Source organism: Haemaphysalis longicornis, unplaced genomic scaffold, assembly GCF_048455015.1.
Source record: "Haemaphysalis longicornis isolate Haplotype H1 unplaced genomic scaffold, Haemaphysalis longicornis Haplotype H1 scaffold_8, whole genome shotgun sequence".
NCBI lineage: Eukaryota > Metazoa > Arthropoda > Arachnida > Ixodida > Ixodidae > Haemaphysalis > Haemaphysalis longicornis.
Genome location: NW_027526445.1, coordinates 130,004,267 through 130,012,574, shown reverse-complemented (window position 1 = coordinate 130,012,574; position 8,308 = coordinate 130,004,267). Strand labels below are relative to the sequence as shown.

At 54.1% G+C, this 8,308-nt stretch overlaps 1 protein-coding gene across 2 annotated transcripts in view; it reads right to left on the bottom strand.

Moving 5' to 3' along the window:
* Positions 1-8,308, bottom strand: part of LOC144150075 (uncharacterized) — a 50,043-nt gene that overhangs the window by 17,445 nt on the left and 24,290 nt on the right. The window lies entirely within an intron of this gene.

Genomic DNA, 8,308 nt, shown 5'->3' with positions numbered 1-8,308 from the left:
AATTCACTGCCTTTTCGGATAGGGATGGCGATGAATACGCAGCTACGTGGTCGTGCGGAGGTTCGAGCAGTAGGTTGGATAAGTTTTACTTTCCTCCTCAGCTCGCTCGCAGCATCATTAGCTGCGATGTTCTATCTTTTCCCTCGGGCACACCTCGTTTGTCTGACCACTTCCCAGTTTCGGTGAAGCTTGCGCCAGGCAACGCAGCGTCTAGTGAGGCTATGTGGCGCATGGATGTTTGCCTGCTCGCTGATCAGATCAGTGCGGCGAGCATTCATGCGTCGCTCGAGGAGGAACCGCGTGAGCTGGATTGGGAGGAGAGGAAGGCGGGCTGGTGGAGCTTCCTCATCAGAGAGGGTCGTGAGCGGAGAGCTCGCAATTCGCGCGAGCTTGATGACACGCTCTACAAGTTACGTATTATTAAGGGCCCAGAGATGACCTTTCTGATGCGCGACTACGAGAGCCTTCTCAAGGCGCGGTATGAGCGGCTGCTGCAACAATCGGCGGCGGGTCGCTCGCTCGGGCAGGGCAGTAGCAGACCCAGACGTGTTGCGGTTCGTGAAGGCAGGCTCTGTAGAAGAACAGGGCCACACTCGTCCTGCACGTGGTGCTTCCCGAGTGGAGACGAAAGTTATAGGCCAGAGGACATTGTCACCACCTTCACAGGGTACTTAAGTTCACTGTTGAGCTCGGAAGGCAATGTAGGCGCACCACCTCCCCCAAGTACTTAACGATTTGGGGGAGCTGTTGGCCACACCAGTCACGATGCCCAAGTTATGGGAAACTGTGCAGGCTATGAATGTGGCTCGTGGACCCTCTGCTCGAGATGGTCAATAACTTCCTCGAGAATGGGAAGAAGCCGGTTTCCTTTAACGAGGGCACAGTGTTCTTGAACTCAAACCGGGTGGCAAACCTTCCGAACTGAAGGCTTACCAGCCTATCTGCCTGCTTAACAACGATTATAAGCTAGTAACCCGCCATAATAGCGAGGCGAATAGGTGAGACATTGCCCTTGTAGCGAGCAAAGCCCAGGTGTATACCATACCGAGGCGAACCATCACTACAGCGCTTAGCCTAACTCATGACCTGTTTACCTTTGAAACGTGGATGAGCATTAGTGGCTGCTTCCTGTCGCTCAACCAGTCGAAAGCTTTCGACCAGGTGGAGCACCGCTAATTGTTCACCGTGTTGCGGGGGTTTGGTTACCCCTACGAGTTAGTGGACAGGCTCCAGGAGTTATACACGGGAGTCAGTGTGGCAGTGGGATTAGGCAGGGATGCCCACTTTCCCCGCTCCTATTTGTATTGGCTATCAACCCACTTTTACGTAGGGCTCAAAGTTCCCAAGACATCCGCGGCTTCCCTCTTTAAGGGCAGGAGCAGGTTAAGGTGTCCGCCTATGCAGACGATGTCTCCTTGTTTCTGCGGGACTCCAGCAGCTGCGTGGCATTCATGTGCCTCTTTACCATCAATCGCGAGCTGTTGGGGGCCCAAATTAATATTGGGAAGAGCCGGGCGTTGCGCTTTGGCGCGTTCCCGGTCGATCTGCTAGGTAAAAGTCCTTGGTGTGACCTTTCACGCTTCAGGGGAGGGAGCATGAGAGACATGGAAAGGGCTCCTCGTGAAGGCAAAAAAGCGGCTCGAGGTGGCCTCACGGTTAAAACTGTCGTTAGCAGAACGCGCCTACGTCATCAAGGCGTGTGTTTCAGCAGCTTTCTTCTACGTGGCCAGGGTTGCGGGTCTGCGGCACTTCGCCGCACGCAAGAATGATACGCTGCTCTTTTCATTCTTGTGGGGCAGAAAGACTGGGACGGTTGCACGAGCGCTTTTGCGCCTGCCATTTAAGGGGGCTTTAGCCCACCCAACGTGCAGCAGATGTGCAGCGTTCTCGCCTTGTGCGGGTTTCTTGACCTCGTGCGAGACCCGGAATACATAGGGAAAAATTTGCTTGAGCACCTTCTAGGCACTATGCGGGCCGCTGTGTTTCGACGACCCTTACACGGCTCCGTCGGCAGAGCTGCTTCCGCAGTTCTACAAGTAGGTCGCGCAAACGCATAAGGTTATCGCGGAGCGGCTTCCGGGTGTGGAGGTTCGTCCCTACTAGTAGGATTTGCGAGCTGCGGGCTGTCTCAGAGCTCACACACGAGCAGGCGGACCGTTGCGGGCGTCCACGCTGGGCCAAGCTAACACCTCGGGCGTTTCCAGAGAACGTCCGTGATTTCGGATGGGAGCGAAGATGGGGCGTTTTGCCCACAAGGGACCGCGTCGCCACGCCATCTACCCAGTAGCGCCATCCACCCGGGGTCTGCAGTACGGGCAGCACAAGACAGCCAGCATGCTTTTTTCGAGTGCCGCACAGCGCGCACTTTTTAGCGGCTGCTAGCTCGGATGTTCTCGGTCCAGCACAGGCAAAATTCCAGGTCCCGCGACGCGCTCTACTTTTTCTCCTGGGGGTTGGCATGCTGGTGTTTCTTGTGCAGGCGTCGCGGAGTGGCTTCGCTTCGCGCTCGGCCTCAAACCACCATATAACCCATGTTGTGGATAGTGCGGTCTCTACTCATGGCACACTTAGAGACCGAGCTAGCGATACTGGGAGAAGCGGCCTTCCTCCGGCGCTGGTCATGTCGATTTATCTTCGTGCAGGATGGTCGTGTTTGCGTGATCGTCCACGAGACGTCACGATAACCTCCTTGTAAAAGCGTAGCGACGACACACCCAAGCGCAAGCCGAGGTATCTGTCCTAGCGCTTAGGTTTGGTGACGTGTAAGAACCACACGAAAGTTGTTTCGTGTGCATTAGCAGCAGCTGTCGCTCGGGCGGTTTGTTTACATTCGGAAGCGGCCGCACAGAGCAAGCCACGCTAACGCAGCATAAGCATCCAAGTTGGGTGCATAGGTAGGAGAGAAGGAGCGTGGCACACATAATGAGCGCTGGCTGCGGAAGCACACATTTTGAATGCGTTTCGTATGCTCGCAGGCTGAAATAACTACCCGGTTAGACGCACACCCATATTCTTACTTTGACACTTAGTAATCATCTGTGTTTGTGCAATCGGCATGCCTCGGATATCGAGGCCGTGTTGCAGATACAGCCAACTGTACATGTTTGAACCTCATTTAGTCACCAGAAGGTTTTGTAACTGCACGGAATGTGTTATTGGAAGATTGGCATCACACCTTTGTATGATATGTGGTCGTAAATAAATCCCTTTTCATCTGTGGCCCGGCAATTAGCCAGCGAGCAGTCAGCGCCCACTGAGCCCACCTGCAACCTGTCGCGCACTAGCGCACTGTCTACTTCGAACGCGGCACGCTTTGCGGAGAACCTGAAGAAGTATCGTGCCTCTCCACCCAAGGCGCACTGCTTCAAGTTTGTTGCACCAGCCAACTCAACCATCGACGGGTCCCCCGACGACTCGACACTCTGCAACATCAGGGTGGCATGTGCTTTTGCGTGGCGGTGGCCTCGGCTGCCACTGCTGCTAAGCTCAACTCTGCTGGCTATGTCACTTTCAGCGGCGTGAAGACGCCTTCCCAGTGCATCGGGCCAAAGGTCGTGGTAGTCAGCGTCCTGCGGCTGCACACACCAACGAGCACACACGCGTCAAGCGCGTGTGTGCTCGTTGCAACCAGCCTGGTCACAACCGCAGCGAGTGCAAGGAGTCGTGGTGCGCTCGGTGCCTGAACTTCGGCCACGAAGAGCAAGCATGCGACGCTGGTTGCAGAAGATGCGAAGGTCGGCATTCCACGGCTGATTGCTTGCGCCCGCGCTCCTATGCGGCGGCCCTGGGCGACTTCCCTGCCCTGCCGCCAGCTTCGGAGGGGGTGCCGACACGAGCGCGGGAGGAGCCAGTGAGGCCACTCCGTCCATCGACACACCGTCGGAAGACAAAGCAGCCAACGCCCGAACAGCTGCCAGGGATCAATGAGAGAGGGGGGGGGGGGGGGAACCGAGCTTCCCAGCACGGTTCCGTTACCCACTGCACATGTATGAAGCAATGCTGCTGAACCATTTCAGTCTCGACAGCAAAGTACTACAAGCTCGAGGGTCGTTTCGTTACTCATGAGCTGGAAACAGCACCATGGGCAGCCCCATTCTATGGTGGAAGTATCTGGCACCGTCTCTCGGAGGTCATGAGACAGTAAAGGAGGAAATCCTGATGCACAAGGTATTAGTAAAACGCATCCCGAAAGATTACTTTTGTAAAGAATGGTGAGAACACTAGCACTACATTTTGCTCAGACACCGAAAGTGAGTCGAACCCACTGACTTGTGCTGCTCGAGTTCCGTGCTGAGACAAAGTGGATCAAAAACAAAAATTTCTGTACTAGAAACACCAACCACCACAACAAGTTGCGGTGCCACCGGGGGTCCTTAAGGTTAAGTCTTGATACCATCGAGAAGGAGGTGCTGCGTCAGGATTCAGAGAAGGGCAAGAAGTTTGGACATGTGATTAAAGTCGAGAACTCATACATCTCGGAGACGTGCTTCGCGTACTCCAAAGACGCTTACGTTAAGAACGTCGAGCAGCCGCAATCCTTCCGGAAGGTCCAAAAATGTTACGGCGCTGACAATGCCTTCATGACTACAGTCGATGACTACATTTCCAGCGCGTGTAGAAACGCGCACAGGGCTTCCAAGACAAGCCCCTCACCAATTGCATGTTTTCACTTAGCTGTGAGGTGGTCATTCGAGTCCCTCTGAAGACATCCGGTGTACAAGAAATGGAGTGATGATGAGCTGGTTGCTCTCCTCATGATTCCGAACTTGCTCGGAGGGTTCCCCGTCGTTTACCAGCACAATTTCTTTGTGCGGGCTGAGTCCGACTTGCTGTCCCCTTTCATTGACCTCACGTCATACATGCTAGAACATCAACCAGAGCTAGGCCGGATCTTGATGCTCGCGCTCCGCCCAAAAACCTCGGACCCAGACCCTCGGATCCATACCTTGGAACCACACCTCAGACCCAGACCCCCGGAACCTTTTTTTATTGCGTCCAACTTGGTACTCCAAGTTGGACACAATACATCGCAGCGGATCTTCACAACTGCTGCACCAAACGTGCTACGCAACTAGAAGAAGCGTGCGGCGTGACTCTGCACTGTTGGTACCACCGTGACCGAGATCTTTGAGCCGTGGGTGCTCCCGATATTTCGTGCCAACGCACGTGCAAACTCGCGCCGACACTGCCCCGGGACCCGGACAATGATGCCACTCTGACGACTATGCAGCAAGTCGTACCTGCGCCCGATGAAAAAACTGATTGTCAGCGAAACAATCACCTACTCCCGAGACATGTATACAATCCATATTGCTGGGAAGCGCTAAATGTACATACCCCTGCTTGTTTAGCATTATATAATATCATGTGCTGGATTTTGCGTATATGTCCTGTCATATAGTACTGTATATAACTTTCTTAGCTCTGTATCAAGTCTATATTAGCATTGTATAATTGGTGCGATAGACTGGTGCCACAGAACGCTCTCATTGATGCGGTACACGGGGCTGGAGCAGGAGAAGCGTTCGCAGCAGTTATCAAAGACCTATACATGGATAACACTACCGTAGTGATGGCAGCTAATACCCGACCCAACCCATCAAGATTGCATTCGGGATACCGCAGGGCTGTCCATTGAGCGGCCTCCTGTTTAACCTTGTCGTAGACCCGGTGATCAGGGCTGTGCAAGGGTGCAGCGGTGCACACATATTGGCATAAGCAGATGACCTCACCCGAAGCCCTGCAGCAGTGAAGCAGGACGGTGGGGGAGACGCTAGCTGGACAGCTTGGCCTGGTACTAAAACCGGCAAAATGTAAGAGCCTACATTTGTCAGGCGGCACACTAGTGGGTACACGGCCAACAACGCTCCTTGTACACGGTGAGCCCATTCCGCACCTCAACGACTTCAATGGCCACCCTTTCCTGGGACGACCCGTGGGATACCGCGTAATTCACGAGAATGGCACGGTGCAGGCCGCCATTATGATGGGCCAAAAGCTGCTCACATTGATGCTGGCCCCATGGCAACGTATGGACGCTGTGAAGACTTTCCTTTTCCCAGCCCTCAACTTCGCAATGCGGATGGGGACCTGCGGCAAATACGAATGGAAGAAACTGGACGACGCTTTGCGCCCACTGCTCAAGAAGACGCTGTATCTCCCCAGCAATGGTACGAACGACTACCTCTAGGGTAGCGGCAAAGGAGGTGCAGCGGGTATACCCAACGCGGCAGACACCAGCGATGCCTGTCGTATTAATGCAGTTTTTAAACTGTTGTTCTCCGCTGTCCCAGAAGTCCACGACAGGGCGGTATCAGCGTTCACAGAGGTGGTGACAACACGGCTTAGACACCCAGCTGAACAAGAGGACTTCGAGGCTTACGTGAACCGAGAGATGGAAGGCGAATTCCGGGCAACCTCTACACAGGTGACCACAGTCTGGGCAGACACACGGAAAGAGTCACGCACAATTGGGGTGGAGTGGGAGCTCCACCCTGACGGTGCACGCATCACGACGGGTGGGGCCTCCCTCTCCCTGAAGCACCGATCAAAAGTGATGAAAACGCTGCGTGGCCACCAGCAGGCCTATTCCGATGCAAATTCCAATTCTCTACTAGGTCCTACTTGCGACTCATAAAAAAACTGGCTGTGAGTGAGACAGTGACATCCTCACAGAATATTTATGCTACACAGGTAACCGGCCAGCGTCAGACTCTTGAATTGCCGGCCTAAGCACGAGGAAAAAAGACATGTTTCTCTTCTCCCCATCTTTTTGTTTTTGTTGATTCTTTCTTGCATTGTTTTTTGTTGTTGTTGTATTTTAACTTGCAGTGTTTGGAATAATTGTATTTTTTGCTTACCTTGTTCACTACTGTTGTTTGTGTTTGATATGCAGTGTTCGCCAGTTTGTGCACTTATCCGCCTTGTCAGTTGCTACTGCCCCAATCTGAAATGTTCAAAGCATTTTCATAAACTACGTTCTCGGCTTTTTGGCTAAGACAGTGATAAGTTCAGGTGTCGTACTCGTTAACCAGCCACTGGTCCACCCCTGGTCGGCGACGCTCGACACCCCCCCTGGAGCCTGTCCGACCCCCCATCTAGACTCGTGCAGTTGCATGGGCACGAGCTGGCTCTGCCAGCCACCGCATGTTTTTGCGTGATTGCATGAACAAGTGTGCTTTGCCTGTGCTTTAAGAGTGTTGTGGCGCCTCGGGACCCCATCCCGAACCCCTGAATCCACCCCCCCCCTTGTGGCCCCCTGGTAAGGGTTGGGGGGCCTGCTGCTCATGGACGTCGACAGTCTTCAATTCCGGGACATCCTGGCATCTGGGACCTACTAACCAAGAACCGGCCTCAGCTTCGGATGGGGTCTCATCACCCGCTGGGGCCCTCTTCGACCGATGCACCCGACCAGAGGCATGCCACCACCAAGGAGCCATGCCTTCGACTTCAAGCTTCTAGCGGGCTGCAATGCCGAGGACATCATTGACAGTGTGGCCTGCATCGTCACCATCCAGGAAATCTGCTGTGTACAACACATGGGCACAAAAAACTAGCAAGTGGGTGCAAAAAACTAGCAAGTGATCATCAACTCCCGTGCTGCCATCACCACCCTGATCCAAATAAAGAGTGTCCATCTTGGCGATTAACTTGCTCCTCTGACTCCCGTTGGCCCGGCTACCACCAGCATGACCTGCCTGTTTCTTCCCTCCAGTCTTCCCGCTAAAATCCTGATCAGAGCACTTGCACCATACGACAGCATCTCCGAAATACGACACGGCACCTTCAAAGGGCAACCAACCGTACTCACCGGTATAAGATATATCCAGATCAGAATGAAGGAAGACAATCCAGTACCCAACTATGTGCGCGTAGGTGGACACCATGTGGTGTTTGACTACCCAGGAATGAAACGGGTGTGCCGCCGTTGCAGGGAGGAGGGCCACATTAGTGCAGACTGTACGGCACCGCTCTGTGAGAGGTGTGGTATCTACGGACACTCAATGCCCTGCGAACTGCCCTGCCGGCGCTGTGGGCAACCGCATGCCACCACACACCACGGCTATACAGTTCGGTGGCGGGTAGTTCCCAGGCTACACACGCTACTTTCAGGGAGTTGACCACGACAAGTTTCCCTTCTTGAACAGAGAGACATCAGAAAAGTCGGCCCCAGGCAACACCAAGGACGACTCCCAAGGCTAAGGTGCGCTGCAGCCAAATGCCAGTAGCGAAAACAAGCCTGCCCCAAGCGCACCTGGTTCCACCAGCCACGACAAGCCTCCCGAGGTACTGCCTCAGCCCGAAAACG